The sequence below is a fragment of the Cupressus sempervirens genome, chromosome 6 (assembly GCF_028749045.1).
Source record: "Cupressus sempervirens isolate cs-2001-9-10 chromosome 6, ASM2874904v1, whole genome shotgun sequence".
Lineage (NCBI taxonomy): Eukaryota > Viridiplantae > Streptophyta > Pinopsida > Cupressales > Cupressaceae > Cupressus > Cupressus sempervirens.
The window spans coordinates 633,526,803-633,544,282 of record NC_143123.1 but is presented as its reverse complement, the minus strand read 5'-3'; the positions used below and the strand labels follow the sequence as shown (position 1 = coordinate 633,544,282).

General features: G+C 31.8%; 1 long non-coding RNA gene across 1 annotated transcript; it reads left to right on the top strand.

Moving 5' to 3' along the window:
- The first annotated feature begins 4,057 nt into the window (after nt 1-4,057).
- Nucleotides 4,058-4,835, top strand: LOC149553824 (uncharacterized). The gene is made up of 2 exons (XR_016353428.1): nt 4,058-4,163; nt 4,261-4,835. It is a non-coding gene; the product is annotated as an uncharacterized LOC149553824 (long non-coding RNA).
- The last annotated feature ends 12,645 nt before the right edge of the window (nt 4,836-17,480 follow it).

Below are 17,480 nucleotides of genomic sequence, written 5' to 3'. Positions count from 1 at the left end.
CTTTGCAATGACTAAGTAATTCAGTGATGACCGAGTGTAAGAATTTAGAGATTGCTAAGTGACAATAGGGAAATGAATTCAAGGAAACCACGAGATCAAGTTGACACAATTGATTTCTTGGCAAATGTAAATTGGGTTGAAGATAAGATTGATGAGTTGGATCATTAAATTGAAGGCAGGGATTAGGTAAGAACCTAATAGACTGATTCTAGAGAAGTTTCTAGAAGAAGGTCAAGAAGATGGACAGATACAATGAATTGAGTTAAACCTAATCTTAAACCCTAAGATCTATGGTGGTTGTAGATAATTTTAAGGCACAAATTGCCTACAAAGAAAAGTCGATAAAAAATGCACAAGTATGAGTGAATGTGAAGCTAAAGGAGAAAGCTTGCAAAGATGATATTGATGTTGATAAATGAATCTAAGAAAAAAGGATTAAGTGTTTTTGAGAAGAGTGGACTGATTACTTGAAGAGTTTCTAAGTGAATCAAGATCAGAGATGAAAATGGAAAGATTATCAGCAAGTTAGAACAAGAACCAAATAGAGATCTAAACTAGTGAAAGTGAGTTGTAATCAGACATATCAAAACCTATTGTTTTTATTCTAGTCATTGTAAATAATTTTTATTGGAATCTTTTTAATAGAGGTTGACCTAACAGTCATTTGGAAGACTTAAGAGTCTATGTAAATCCTTTAACTAGGTGATAATCTAAATAGAATGACCAAAGTCCTCTGAGATGGCCAGCCCTAATAGGGTGATTAAATCATTTAACAATGTCACATTTAATAGTGTGTTTTGTAACCTTTAATAGGGTTGGCTCCAAATAGAGCTCACTTTGAAAGAGTGAAAAGGAGTGACATGATGCTGGTGGATTTTCACAAATTGGATTTCCACTTAAAAATTCTAGTGTCAAATCTATAATGAATTCTTTATATGTTTTACATCTGATAATATTTTCATTATGTGAAGCAAGTTATGTTTAAGATAGTATTTTCAGTTGAAACCTAGAAAAAAAAAGATTAGTAGAATAATGAATGTTTATTTTATTGTTCAAATGGTACATAAGGACCTTAAGTAACTAATTCACCCCCCTCACCTCTTACTTATTCTAAACAATTCTAACACAAACTAGTCTTGTCAGAACTGATCTTGCATCTCTAGGAATGTAGGCTCTTGTTCCCCGCGTTGTTATAGTCATTGTGATAATGTCTAGACATCATTGTTCATGTGTGGGACACTCTTTCTAAAGCCTCTCATTGACAAAATTATCACCATGCCCATTTTGTGCTCCATTCATCCTTCCTTCTACTAAAAGTTGAAGGGTCTAGCCAATTTTATCTTGCCCCTTTTCCAATGTCTCACCGAGATGATGTCCATTTAAGAAAGTTTCACTCAATTTTTTTTGTCCTGTTGTTGGTTCCTTAGAAGTTACATGATCCCAATGCTTAATTCACCCATCCTTCATATTGATCAGGATCTTGGTGGCATCCAATGTCACCAACAAGCTAGAAAGATCACTAATTTTGATACCAATGTAATATTCCAACCTAGGTGGAAGGTTGGCATACCAAAATGCTCATGTATCGTGGATGGAGGTAAGTAGTATAGTGGATGGAGGGAGGATTACAGAGGTAGGTAGCATGATAAATGGAGGGAAGAGTATGACAGATGGGGGAGGAGTAAAGAGGGAGGGAGTACAAAAGATGGAGGGAGGAGTACATAGGGGGGTAGTACAAAAAATGGAGTGAGGAGTATAGTGCACAAAATGCAAGGTGTTGTAGGGAGATTGGAAAAAAAATACAAACTTATATGCAAATAATATTAGAACACTAAATCCATCAAACAAATACCAAAGGTAAATATATATTGAATATATATAACTTTTAAATAATATTCGCATACAAAGATGGTGCTTTGATTTGCCATATCTGAGAAAAGTTTTATATTTGATAGAATAGGGTGAGGATTGAATCCCAATGAAACTGAAAAGCCAAGTGGGGAAGATCTTCCACTTTCAAAATGGTGAACAAATCTAGAACTCCAACAAGGATTTATAATTACAAAGAAAAATCCAAATCACCTCCTAAAACAACATACAAGATGACCTTATAAAGGGCTTCAAGGAAGCTTCTTGAATGATTACAAAAGATGTCAAGAGGCTGATAAGTTACAACAAAAATAAAATATTGGGCCCAAGAGATAAAACGTTGATTGTTGGCCACATAACCAAAAGTTATTATTTAATAATATTAGGTACATCAAACATATTTGTATCTACTTGATGTTTGTTGATGAAGTTGTACCTCATTATTCTTGTTCTTATCTTGGAGACATCTACTCATTTGATGTATCTATGAGATCCTATGAGATGTTGTATTTTATATTGATGTACTTTTATTTTTTATTCCCTATCTTGTGACTTGTGTCTATGGATGATTATTTATTTGGATATAATTTTTCATATCAGTTGTTTCAATTACTATAATTTGTAGAGAGGAGAAGTAGGTCGCTGGGATTTGTCTGCATTAGATTTATATAGTTCCCAACAATCTCTTGGCACATATATATAAACATGAGAAGTCACGTCTCCTTAGAGACATGACTCTATGTGACCAAAGGTCATGTAGGGTCATGCCTCTACATAGGCATGACTAACTAATCATAAACATAACCAATCACTGCATGTATTTTCTTATGAGATTATATATCTCTCATTCATTTATAATTATGCACATTGTACTTAAGATTTAAACTTATTAATAAAGCTTCTTAAGCCTGACTCAAAATAAAGGAACTCTTGAAGAATTAAATTTGTATTGTAATTACACGTGTAATTGTTGTGTTGTATATAGTACCTGCACAAATATTAGTTTGATGTTGTATAAACTTTAAAAGAAAAAAAACTCAATGAACTTTGTAACATATTAGGTTTATTTATTTTGGGTTCTTGAGTGGGGCTTTATAATATCCTTAAAAATAGTAATGTATATTATTCCATAAATCAGGTCATTGAAATTAAACCACTTACTCTTCTATTGAAGGTCACTTATAGGAACATTTCCAAGGAGATAGGGCAATAGATCTCACTAAAAGTGGTCAGTCTTAATCCATTATTTCCACAACAAATGATTCTATGAAGTCACCTTGATGAGGATGATTAACAACCCCCTCCCATAAATTAGCCTTATCTTAGTTCATGCCAATATCAAAAATGATTATAAAGAGATCATTAATATTCTACTATTTAACTCTAATCTTCAATATTTACAAAATAATATTATAACTCTTCTTTTTATCTCCCTTCTTCTCTATTATCATGCAAAATTTATGAAGCTCTAGTTTCATGTGCAAATTGTAACTAAATCTGCACATCACCATCTATAACTATCTTAAAAAGACAAGATCAAAAGTTGCAAAAAATAAAAATAAAAATTAGAACAAAGATACATTGATAAATTATATTTGTTATGTTCATATAAACAAAAATAGAAGTATAAAATTCAAAAGGAAAATAAATATTTGTTAATTAACATAAAACTTGATCAAAGATTACTAGATTATACTCTTTAATAGTTGTTAATCATCCAAATTATACATGTGATGATGCTAACCATAACATTACATGTGAAATGAGCCTGCAAATTTTATTACTTATTCACAAATCATTGATAAATGACTTTTGTCTGAGAATTTACAACTATAGAAATATTCCGATCATATATCATATATTAATAATAAAAGAATGAATTTGTATAATCTTATCCAAGGATAGGTGCAAAGTTTGTTTCTCGATACAAGATTAGAGAAAAAGCATTGTCATTGGACTTTTTCCTTTTAAGCAAAAATATACTGTACTACAAATACTACCGAGTACTACACATTACAGTTCTCAACAGCATTCTATTATTGTACAATCCCCAACGTTTTAAATTGTAGTACATTGCTTGTACTGCCAAAATTGACCGATTCTATTATTGACCAATTCATTGTCTAGTGCAGAATCGACAATCTCAGTGTATTAATATCATCATCTTCATTGACATCTACAGCATGCATTTTGTCATTGTTTGGAATTCATAAAAGAATCGCAAAGCCTGAGATCCGAAAGAACCAGGAATTTAAGAATGTTTGGAGCTCATGCTTGCTCGCAGAAATAATGTGGTCTTTATGCAATTATTTTATTTATTCTTTCAAAATTTGTTATTGTTCTGATCTGGAATCATAGGAAACTAACGAGAGATTATTATTGTGGATGCAGATACTTGAAGGATTTTGGGTGAGGGAGGAAAATTCTACATGTTGAGCATTGTAAGCAGTACCAAGGTTATTTTGTACTGATTCAAAATTATACAGCACACAAGGACAGGTGTAGCAGTAGATGTCTCTTATACAAAACTATATGCATCTGGTGTAGCAGTGTTCGTTGCAAGAGATTTTAGGAGATGGTTTATATATAAATGTTGAGTTGTGAGATTGTTGAACTAGAATTTCAATTTCCCTTGATGAGTAAGCATAAGGACATCCATGGTGTCACTCTAATGTAATAGGTTGTATATGCGACATCCACTGCTACAACTGTCACAGTGAGCACAATTTTAGAGAGGTATGAAATAATCATGGCATTGTTTACAATCCTCAGCAGGTAGGTTTCCCCTCCATAAACCAAAATCTTCATGCATCCACAATAAAGATCCCATATTGACTATTATTAATGCCTTCTGGTAATATATTCTCTATTATTGTAAGAAAGCCCAGAGATCAGCACCTTTAACGAATAATTCAATTCATTCTCCAATGTTGATTGGAAATGGAGTTATATTCAGTTTCTTCGTATCTCAAATGTGCAGTCTTACTCCTCTCAAATCTTTATTGGCATTGCATGGACAAAGCTTCGATAGTTCAACAATTAGATTTTCATTTTTTTTTCATATTCAATATGTAAAGCTTATTAGGATAAAAGTGATAAAAGAGGGTACAAATGAAGCTGCACATGAAAGAGAAATCAACAGAATCATTATAGTGGCCATTCCCCAAAAACAACATCAGTGATACAGTGATCAACTCCAATGAAATATAATTAACAACAAGAATAAAATGATCAGCCCCACTGGTTGGGTTAAAAACAACAGTGTAACCCGGAGACTTCGACGTTTCAGTACCGTGTACTTGAGTACCCAAGCATCACACTTTCATCATTCTGCAACCATGTCATAGTGGGGATGTGTACTTGAATTTCTATTTGAATTTTGATTTTTGAATGTTACTATTGAGTATGTTGAATGTCAATAGTTCTAATTCGTGTTGGAGTTTTGCTATTTTCAAGTATTTTAATTTTGTATATTCTAATGAACTACTGAAACATCATTTCATAACTAGCATTTTAAGTTCTATATGTATACTATACAACACCCTTTTTTGATCTGTCCTCCCCTGCCGCCTTCCCTGCTGTCCCAAAATTAAAGCCCATTTTCCCTGCGTCCTGATCCCAAATACCCCTTACTGTTGTAACACTGAAAAAAAATACAATGATCACAAATCAGATAAAACATAAACCCTTGAAGTGGGTTCCACAAAGGCAACTCGAAGGATTATCGGCCAATCAATACAATAATGTTGCTTCTGTAATATTTATTTATATATACTCCCAATTGAAGTTCTGCCTTTGAAAATACCGTTTCTCCAAAGACTCAATGTTTCTTTGCGGAGTGTTCTTCGATTTCCAATGTTCATCCTGTACTTTACCTTGCCGCAACAGCAATGGTGAGTTCTTTTGTTAAGGAAAAGTCATAAGGATTGATAAAAATATCTATCAAATTATTTGCTAGAATCATCTTTATCTTATGAATTAGTTGAACAGGAATGTTCTTCCGTTCCAAAGTGCAATTCTAATTTTTTTAATAAATATTGGCTTCATAATCATGTTGTTTCGATCTTTCAAATTCATTAACCTGAAAGGATTAATTAATTTTTGTAAAATATACAAAATGAATGAGTTAATTAATTTTTAGTCAAAATGAGAATGACTTTCATTAAGTAGGATAGGGTTGGAATCCTTACAATCAAAATAACATCAAGTTCAAGTTTAAGAACACAGAGATAAGGTTACGAGCAGTGACACCTACAGAACTGAATTAGAAAGAATCAGCAACCTAAATAACAAGAGAAAAACTAACTAAAAGCATAGAGCAACCAAGCAGGCCGTGAAACTAACAAAATAAAATCCAGTTACTGCCAATAAGGCCAAGAAATGGCCCACCATGGCCAAAACCCAACACCATTAGAAACCAAACACCAAGGACCCAAAATGACATCCAAAATGATAATGGTTAATTAACTCTTGATAAAAGATAAATATAAAAAGTTAACTTTCTTGGTTCAAAAAAGTGTAATAAGATTAATTAACTTAAATTTGTATAAGAGAATGCCACGCTCTAAAATATCTGTAACTTGAAGGTTAATTAAACTCTTCCTAGTTAGTTGTTCAACATTTTCAATGCAGTTTTGAAAAAAAATTATTGGCCTCTATTTTAATGTCAAATTTAGTCAAATGTGAGAGAAGTGTGGAAACCCATAAATGCAAGGTTCATTAACCTCTTCATGGTTCAATGTTCAATATTTTCAATGTGATTTTGGAAAAATTGTTGACCTCTTTTTTATTGCCATCTTTGCAAATCTTTCTAATTTGAACAAGCTTAAACAACATATGTGACAACAATCTTAATCACATAATGTCTCGAGGATATACCATCTTTTAGAATGGAATAAATTTTGTATGTGCACAAATTATGTGTTGAAGATATTTTATAAGGTGCTTTTTGCAAGATGGACATGTGTAGAATGATAAAATAAAAACAAGACCTTTGCAGCAAATGTTGTAGATGAAGGGGCTATACCGAGTTAGCACATGATATGTTTGACAAAATAACACAATTGAAAGCTGATGCATTGCAATGGATTATAGATGCCCATCAAAGCATATGACAAGGAGATGTTTGTCAAGTATTATGGTTTTGAGGAAGACATACACTTGCATATAAAAATGTGTGATCACATGGATGACCACAATATTTAATTTCATCGAATATCTACCTAAGATGTCATCTCTCAAGGTCATGATAGCATTGATTGAATTAATGATGAAGTTATAATTTTTTTTTTTTAAGTTCTTTATAGAATGAAACTATATTCTCAAATTTACGTCAACATATTTTTACTCATGTGAAGATGTGTTAGGAAAGCTACTTGCGGAAAATGCATTCGAAATGCCAATTTACAAGGGAAATATAAATGATTGTATTTATCTACTTTAAAACATTGAGATGCAGAAGAAAAATGGGAACATTGAAAAATAACATTCACACAAGATAAACACAAAAGATCATATTTAAAGTGGGAAACTCTTTCTAGAAAAACCCACCACCTAAAAACCCTCGAGAAACTTTGTATTATAGTAAACAATTTACATACAACAAACATTGGTTTCTAGAGAGCTCACAAGCTCAAGTTTCCTTTACAATCAACCTAAATTTCACAACCTCTCAGCCCAATGAATCCTGCAGAGATTTATACACTCTGTAATTTGTTATGGAATCTAATGTATTAACTATCACAAAAAAAAAGAGTTATTGATAGCCTTGACAGTTCTAACGGTCACTCATCCATCTGATGTTCACTCCTCCATTTGGCATTCCCTTCAGCATTAGATCACTCCCTTCAGCCTCCAAAACTTCCTTTGGCATAGGATCACTCCCTTCGTCCTTTGAAACTCCCTTTGACATCAGAGCCTCATACACTCCCTTTGGGTATCGATCACTTATACCAACTTTTTTGTATTGCTTCAACATATTGAGATGTCACTATGCACATTGCATACATTGTACTTAATACATTCAGTAGACTCTCCTATATGGTGACCTTCCAATGTACAGTGATCTCTTCCACTTGACATTAATTCCACTGTACAATGATCTCTTCTACTGGTTTCATCGTATGGTGACTCACCTCCACTATATAGTATGGTGGACTCACCATATGGTACTTCCTCATTCACACAATCTCCCACTTGACAAAGTATGAAGCTAAGACTAATATGAAAATGCTCATCAAGATAACGAAGTCTACAACCAAGGCTCAACTAAAAAAATTCTCCCTAGTTCATATCAAATGAATGCCTCTCTAACTTCCTATACTGACCATTCCAACAAACACATCTCTAGTCACAAAGACAAAACATCACCATTCTCTCTAAGTATTCATGAGATCACTTCTAACTATCATTCATTGCTAACTCTTAATGGAACATTGTAATATCATGAATTATCCAACAAATGATCAATATTCTCAATGAAAAAAAAATTGAAACCACAATTAATGTCAAAGTTCCAATCATGACCTTAGGAACATAAACATGACAACATGATCTAAATTATCTCAAACAAAGAGATAATCATGATCCAAATGAACATACCATAACCTAAACTTTTATCGAAGACTCGGTTGAGCCCTCAAGATGTCAACATTTTCAGTCACATGAAGATTAATATCTCCAAATATTCCTTTAATAAATGTGTAAAGATCCTTCTGCAACATCATAATCTCACACCTTCAACATCTACAATACTAATGAATATCAATTACTTTGTCATTGCCAACAACTCCCACTAAACTGCAATGTTGAGTTACACATGGTATCTATGTCACTGCAAGCAACTCCCACTATATAGTGTTGTCAAGTCACACATGGCATCATGAAAAACATCTTCCACACAAAGATTGAATAACACTAACCGGTCATTATCAAAGCACCAATTAGACAAAGAACCATTGCTTGCATATTTATCACCATTCTAGTTAGACTCAGAATCAAAAGAACTCTCCATTTTCTTCTTTTTGTTCTTCTTCTCTATGCAATCCTTTTGAATATGACCAATTTACCCGATGTTCCAACATTTCTCTTTGGACTTCTTCCCAAAATATTCAAGCATTATGTCCTTCTTGCTTTGTTCCTTCTCTTTGCTTTAAAGATGAGCGCCTCCTTAGCTACCTCAAAAGATCTCCTCTGCATATCCTTTGATAGAAGTGCAAAAAATGCTTTGGCCATTTTTTATTAGGTGGCAATACTTCCAATGAAATACACAAGATGATCCCATGAATCAGGAAATGAGCATAGCAATAGCATCCAACACTCTTCTTCACTAATAGATACACTTGTTGAATACAATTGATTAATTGTGTATTATCTTTAATGGTACACAAAATGTCATATCATTATCAGTTAGTATATGTTGAGCTCACTCAGGTAGTGAAGACAACTTTCTATGTCTACTGAGCATTCCAGAGTTTGTTTAGTTCAGAAGGCAGTGTCTACCAAGTTCACTCGGGCATCTAAGGAAAGTTTGTAGAAGATGTGTGTTAACTGCGCTCACTCGGGTTAATGAAGAAAATGTTGGATGGAACCAGTGTTAATCGAGCTCACTCAGTTACCAAAGGATCTGTGCAAGTATGTAGTGTTAACCGAGTTCACTTTATTAATATAGAAAAATCATTTTTGAGTTAGTGTCTACCAAGCATTGTCGACTAACGAAGGATTTTCTTATTTTTTCATATTAAGTTCAATTGATTTAATTGTTGGTTCTAGCTGATTGAGTAGATGAATATTAGTTATTGCAAGTTGTATTTCAGCTGACTTGACAATATTAAAGGGGTGAAAGCACAAACCTATGTCACCCTTTTGTAAAGGAAAACACTAACAAAAGTATAACTATTCAGCTTCAATGACATAAAATTGGTATTATTATTTTGAATTTGAAAATGAAGTAAACTAATGAAATGTGTAGAAATGGATGAAGTTTAGGATTATAATTTTTAATAATTATTTGGAATAAGAATTGATATATTTTTCTAATTTTTAAAGATAATTTTTTAGGTACTGAAAAACATTAAAAATTGGGAGTCTAGTTCCCACCACCAAACTATAGGGAAATAAATTTATTTAATTTTGATCTTACACTATGTTATAGATAACATATATAGCTAGAAAAATCAAAAATAAAAATCAGCTTTATACCTATATTTTCTCTTTTATAATGATTCAAATTTCAACTCACCTGAAATCAATAGTTTTCATCTCTCACCACATTTTTAAAAATAAATCTATTCTAACCAAGAGAAAAATTATACATTCTAGAAGATGACTCTCTCTCCTCTAGAACCTCATATAATTTTTTGATTTTTTTGATATGATTTAATATTTTTTTCTTTCTCAAAATTGACATCTTTTCGAGTGTTAAAATTTGTGGTTGTAGAATATTTTAATTAGAATAAACAATATCTAATTAAAACACTATAAACTCTATATGAGAATATTCTTGACTCTAACCTCTATAAAATGGTGTTTATATGTTATTTTAAAAATATCATAAAAACTAGTAAGAGTTATTGAAATGCTACTTTTTTGAAATAATTTTATTTCTTTAGTAATTGGATACAAACTAGTATAGAACATGCATTTATTAGCCATTTCCAATTGGAAAAGTGTGAGACCATATATAACTTAGCTAAAATAGGTTTATTTAGATCATATGTTTTAACAAAATTGATTTTTAGATAAAAATACTCAAATTCAGTCATTTCGATAAGTTGGCCTAAAAAGTGACACAACTTTGTACTTTTACCTAAAGATATAAATAAAAGGTCAAGTTGAGGATTAGAAGTAAGATGTTGGATATGAAAATGTATTGAAGATTTGATGATGAAAAGAGAAAGCAAATTAGAAGGATAAGAGGAATATCCTTGTGGAGCTGAAAAGATATATTCAATCAGGAAGGATCAAGTATACAAGTTAGAATTGAGATCTGTAATTAGCAAATTTAGTTACATCCAAATTAGTTCATATCATTGTTATGCTCTAACCTTTGTAGTAGTGATCTAAATCTCTTAATAGAGTTGGCTGAACAACTATTTATAAATCCTCTAACAAGGTGACAATTCTATTGAATTGTCTAAAGACCTCTAACAAGGTCACTCATAACAGGGTGATTAAATCCTCTAACAAGGTCAGACCTAATAGTGTATTTTGTAATCTTTAACAGGTTTGGCTCCTAATAGGGCACACTTTAGAAGATTGAAAACAATAACTAGTTGTAATTGGTGGTTTTTTTCCAAATTAGGTTTCCACTTTAAACCTTGGTGCCTAATGTGTTCATTTTATTTATTTTTTATGATTATAACTATGTTTAAGTAATGGTAATCACAAATAACATCTTATGATTTACATGATAAGTAATTACCTAATAGTTATAGTGTTTACTGAGTTACAACATTTCTTTGTTTACTAAGTATTACCAGAATCAAGTTTTGACAGAAATATTTTGTACTGACATCTAGGTGATCTAGGATATATTTTTCTAGTATCTTATTCACCCCTCCACTCTTAGTTACTCCTCTTATATTTCCAACAATCGGTATCAGAGCTTTTTTGGTGCTTGCAGAGAAGGTTTCAAAGACCTAAGCTAAAGATTAGGATGTCATATAGAAGAGAGATTCCCAAGTTTAATATAGACAATTTTGGAGCATGGTAAGGACTTATGAGGTTACATTTGGCTACTATCAATGATTTAGGTTGCAAATATCTTGATACTAAATAAAAAAATCTCACTAGAACATTATTAGTAGAAGATATTGTTTAAAAGAAGAATCATAACATCATGATAATTGATATTGCATTCGCTCTCAGTTATGCTAAATTTGATGAAATAAAAGATTGCAAAACAATGCATGAAATGTGGACCAAACTAAAAGACATCTATGGAGGAGATGAAAATGTAAGAAGAGCTAAATAAAAAATTCTTAGAGGTTATTTTGATTAGATAAAAATGAGAGAAGATGGAAACATTGCAGAATTTGTGAAAAGAATCAAAGCAAGTGTGAGTGCAATCAAAGCATCCAGAGGAGACATTGATGACAAAATACTTGTAAGTAAGGTACTCAGAACTCTTATTCCTATTTATGCAATTAGAGTATCAACTATTCAAGAAATGAGATGTGATTCAAATAAAAAAATAATTTTCGATGCTCTAGTTGGGAGATTAATAGTTTTTGAGTTAGATAACTATGACAACTATGTTCCTAGTTCCAAAGGTATTGAATCTGCATTTGAAGCTAAACTCTCACTTAAAAAAAAGAGTGAGAAATCAAAGGCTAGTCAATCAGGAAGTGAAGAAGAAGAAACAAAAGAAATTTTAGATAGTGATCTTGAATTTTTTGAAACCCTACTTTCAAGAAAGTATTTGAAAGATAGAAGGTAAGGTTCCTCTAATCTATTTTTCTTATGAATAAGTTGGTCAAATTGTTGCAGGGTGTCCAAACAAAGAAAACAAGGATGAAAAGAAAAGTAATAAGCACAAAGGAAAGAAGGATTTCAAGAACTACAAGGACATAGGTAATAAATCTTGTTTTATAGTGAAAGATTCTAATAATAGTTAAGATGAAATGATATATATTGTCGTAAAAGATGAGTTTGATGATGAAGAAGATAAAATGAAACTAATCTCTCATATAAACAAAAATGATGCATGGATTATTGATAGTGGCTATTCACATCATATGATTGGAGATAAAACAAATTTTGAGATCATGGAATATTATGATGGTGGTAGTGTGAGATTCAGAAACAATGAACCTTGTAACATAAAAGGAAAAGAATATATTTCTTTGACTAAAGAACATGTATGTGATAATGTTTATTGTGTTGAAGGATTAGAGTATAATCTATTGAGTGTGGCATAGTTGAATAACATTGGATTTAAGGTAGAATTCATGGATAGAAAGGCCAAACTACTAGATAGAAAAGAAAATCTTGTTGAATCCAGGGTAAGTAAACAAAAGGTAATCTATTTTATGTTGATCTTAGTGAAAGTCCATATTTTATTGCTCAAGTAGAAGAAAGTTAGCTATGGCACAAAAGATTATGTCATGTAAACTTTGATAATTTGATTAAGATAAGCTAACATAAAAGAGTAAGAGGTATTCCTAGTTTGAAGAAACCTGATATAGGTCTATGCAAAAATTGTCAAATTGGTAATATGAGGAAGACTAGTTTCAGAAGAAGAGCTATCATTTAGAAGAAGTCTTAAAGCTTGTGCACACAAAATTATGTGGACCTATTGGAATAGAGATTTATAGTGGAGAAATTTTTTTCATTCTTTTCCTTGATGATTATTCTAGAATGATGATTGTAATGTATTTAAAAGAAAAATCTAAAGCTTTTCAAAAATTCAAGTGATAATTGGCAAGATTAGAGAAAGAAATTGGAAATAAATTGAAATATTTGAGGTCAAATAGAGGTGGTGAATTCATCTACAATAAATTTAATGAATTTTTCATTGAAAAAGGAATTAAAAGACATGTATCAACCCCTGGTACACCTCAACAAAATGACATAGTTGAAAGAAGAAATAGATCCATCATGGATTATGCAAGAACATTGATGATAAAAGATAATGTTGTAATCAAATACTAGAAGGAAACTATCAGCACTGCAGTTCATACCTTAAACATAGTACAATTGAAGAAAGACTCAAATCAAACTCCTCATGAACTATGGTATGGCTACAAACCCAATATAAATTACTTGAAAGTATTTGGTAGCAAATGTTATATCTTGAAAGAATCTAGAAAAAGGAAAACTTGATGTTAAAGGCAATGAAGGAATATTTCTAGGATACTCCTACAGAAGTAAAGCATACAAATTTTTGAATTTGTCTACTCATAAAATCATGGAAAGTGCACATGCAAGAATTGATGAATTTGCAAAAAAGAGTGAAGATGAAAGCAACAAAGAGCTAGAAGATTACAAGAGATTTTTTTACTATAAACCTGATACCCTACCAAATCTATCTAAAAGAAAAGAAGATTCACCTCCCAATTCCCCAAAATCTCCAATAGTTACCAAGTCATGGACAGTGCAACTCAAGTCAAAAGTTACTGAGCTAGAGCAAACCAAGTTTGAACAACTCGAGTCACAAACAAGAGGACTTGAGCTTGATACTAAAGTTCATGATGAAATTAGTGAAACTCATTCCAAATTCAAAGAACTTATGTTAGCAAGATATGTCAAAAGGCATCATGAACCTAATCAAATCATTTGAGACAAATCTAATGGAACAATGACAAGGAGAAAATTGAAAGGTACATGTTTACATGTTGAATTTGAACTTAGAATTGTTAAATACGTTTTGAAAAATGAAAGTTTGATTGAAACAATGAATGAAGAAATAGATCAAATAGAGAAGAATAAAACCTGGACTCCTATTCCTAGACCCAAGGATAAAAATTTAATTGGCATAGAGAAGTGTTTGGAAACAAGTTGAATGAAGATGGAAAAGTATCTAGAAAGAAAGCAAGGTTGGTGTGTAAAGGCTATTCTTAAGAAGAAGGTATTGATTATGCTAAAACTTTTGCTCCTGTTGCAAGATTAGAAGGTGTTAGAACTCTATTAGCATATGCAACTCATAGAGGATCTAAAGTATATCAAATGGATGTAAAATATGCATTTCTGAGTGGAATTCTTGATGAGGAAGTCTACATTGAACAACTAGAAGGTTTTGTAGATCGTAGCAAAATGGACACAGTCTGAAAATTACGCAAGGCATTATATGGACTCAAGCAAGATCCTAGGGCTTGGTATGAAAGACTTCATAATTACTTGATATATATTGGCTTTCAAAGAATAATGGATAATAGCAGTCTGTATATCAAAGAAGGACCCGACAAAAGGATTGTGTTGGAAGAAATATTTGTTGATGATACCTTATTCATAGGAAATGATGACTTGTGCAAAGAATTTTGAGAAGAAATGAGTAAAGAATTTGAGATGTCCATGTTTGGAGAAATAAAATTCTTTTTTGGATTATAGATTCAACAAAAGATAGGTGGTATCTACATTACTCAATCTAAATATATCAAGAAAATACTAAAGAAATTTGGAATAAAAGATTCAAGACTAGTTGGAACCCCTATATTTACTGGACATAAGCTTTCTAAAAATGATGATTCCAAAAAGGTAGATCAGACCACTTATAGATCAATGATTGGAAAATTGTAGTGTGTAGTGCATACAAGGCCTAATATTGCATTAGTAGTCAATATAGTAGCAAGATTTTCAGCAAATCCCAAAGAAAATCATTTGATGGTAGTCAAAAGAATCATGAGATATCTGAAAGGTATTGAATACTATGGCTTATGGTACAAAATAGGAGGCAATTTAGACTTAAAGGTATTCACTAATACTCATTGGGCAAGAAGTGTTGATGATAGAAAAAGCACTAGTAGAGGAGTATTCTTTCTTGGTAAAAGACTAGCGTCTTAGACAGACAAAAAACAAAATTGTATCTCTTAGTTCATAGCAGAGGTAGAATATGCATGACAAGAGTAGTTAATTGTTCTAACATTGTTTGCTTCAAACAATTGATGACATATATGAAGGTAGAGATCAAGGATCCATTAGTCATATATTGTGATAACACCAGTGCAATCAATATATTAAAGAATCTAGTGATGCATACCAAAACAAAGTACATTGCTATAAAATATCATTTCTTAAGAGAATTAGTGAAAGAAAAATAAGTCAAATTGAAATATGTGAACACAAAAGAACAAATTGCAGACATATTCAACAAGCCATTACCTAAAGATGCATTTATGTATCTAAAAGGTAAGCTAGGGGTCATTTCCCTATCTAGAGCTCACTAAATAAAATTTAGTGATGCATCAACTAGAGCATGTTGAGGATCAATTAGTTGGTGCAGTACCCACAAGTGCGTATTGTAAATGAATTAGTACTTAAGGTACATTGATTTTCACCAAGTATTGTCTTTGGCATGTGTTGTCAAAGAGCAAGAAGTATACTATCATATCTCATAGAAATTTTGTTGAAAAGATGAAGAAGTGTGTTGCCATAGTAAAGGGATGTCATAGAGGGAGAATAGAAGAGAAGAATTATAAAAAAGGGAAAATGAACTTGATAGAAGTTCTATGTAGAATATTGTTTTTCTAAAAGAAGGAGAAACTAAAGGCAGAAAGAGTTCACAATAACAGAGGGAGTTCTTAGGGGCGCGAATCATAATGAAACTAAGGATATGTTCCCTATTTTATTCTTGCTCCAAAAAAAAATCATTGTAATATGACATGTTGTGTTTTCATCAATGCCGAAGAGGGAGATTTTCAAATACAATTGATTAATTGTATATTGTCTTTGACATTACACAAAATGTCATATCATTATCAATCAGTGCATGTTGAGCTCACTTGGGTAGTGAAGATAGTTTTCTATGTCTACCAAGCATTGTAGAGTTTGTCTACTTTAGAAGATAGTGTCTCCCAAGTTCACTTGGGTGTCTAAGGAAAGTTTGCAAAAGAAGAATGTCAACTGAGCTCACTTGGTTAATGAAGAAAATGTTGGATGCAACCAGTGCTAATTGAGCTCACTCACTTACCAAAGGATTTGTGCAAGTATGCAATGTTAACTAAGTTCATTTGGTTAGCACAAAAAAAACATTTCTGAGTTAGCGTCTACCAAGCATGGTTGACTAATGAAATATTTTCTTGTTTTGGCATATTAAGTTCAATTGATTTGATTGTTGGTTCTAGCTGATTGAGAAGATGAATATTAGTTATAGCAAGTTGTATTTCAGCTTACTTGACAATATGAAAGATATAAATAAAAGGTCAAGTTAAGGATGAGAAGTAAGATGATGGATATGTGAATGTATTGAATATTTGATGATAAAAAGAGAAAGAAAATCAGAAGGATAAGAAGAATATCCTTGTGGAGCTGAAAAGATATATTCAATTAGGAAGGATAAAGTATACAAGCCAAAATTGAGATCTGTAACCAACAAATTTAGTTGCATCCAAATTAGGTCATGTCATTGTTACTCTCTAACCATTGTAGTATAGTGATTTAAATCTCTTAACAGTGTTGGTTTAACAACTATTTATAAATCCTCTAATAAGGTGGCAATTCTATTGAATTGTCTAAAGACCTCTAACAAGGCCACTCCTAACAAGGTGATTAAATACTCTAACAATGTCACACCTAATAGTGTTGGCTCCTAATAGGGATCACTTTAGAAGAGTGAAAATAATAACTAGTTGCAATTGGTGGTTTTTCCCAAAGTGGGTTTCCACGTTAAATCTTAGTGTCTAATGTGTTCATGCTATTTCTTTCCTATGTTTATAACTAAGTTAAAGTAATGCTAATCACAGATAACATTTTATGATTTGCATGCTAAGTAATTACTTAGGAGTTATAGAGTAGATTGAGTTATAACATTTCTTTGTTTACCAAGAATCAATAGAATCAAATTTTAACAAAATTATTTTGTACTGACATCTAAGGGATCTGGGATTTATTTTTGCAGTAACTGATTCACTCCTCCCATCTCAGTTACTCCTCTTATATTTCCAAAAACACCAACA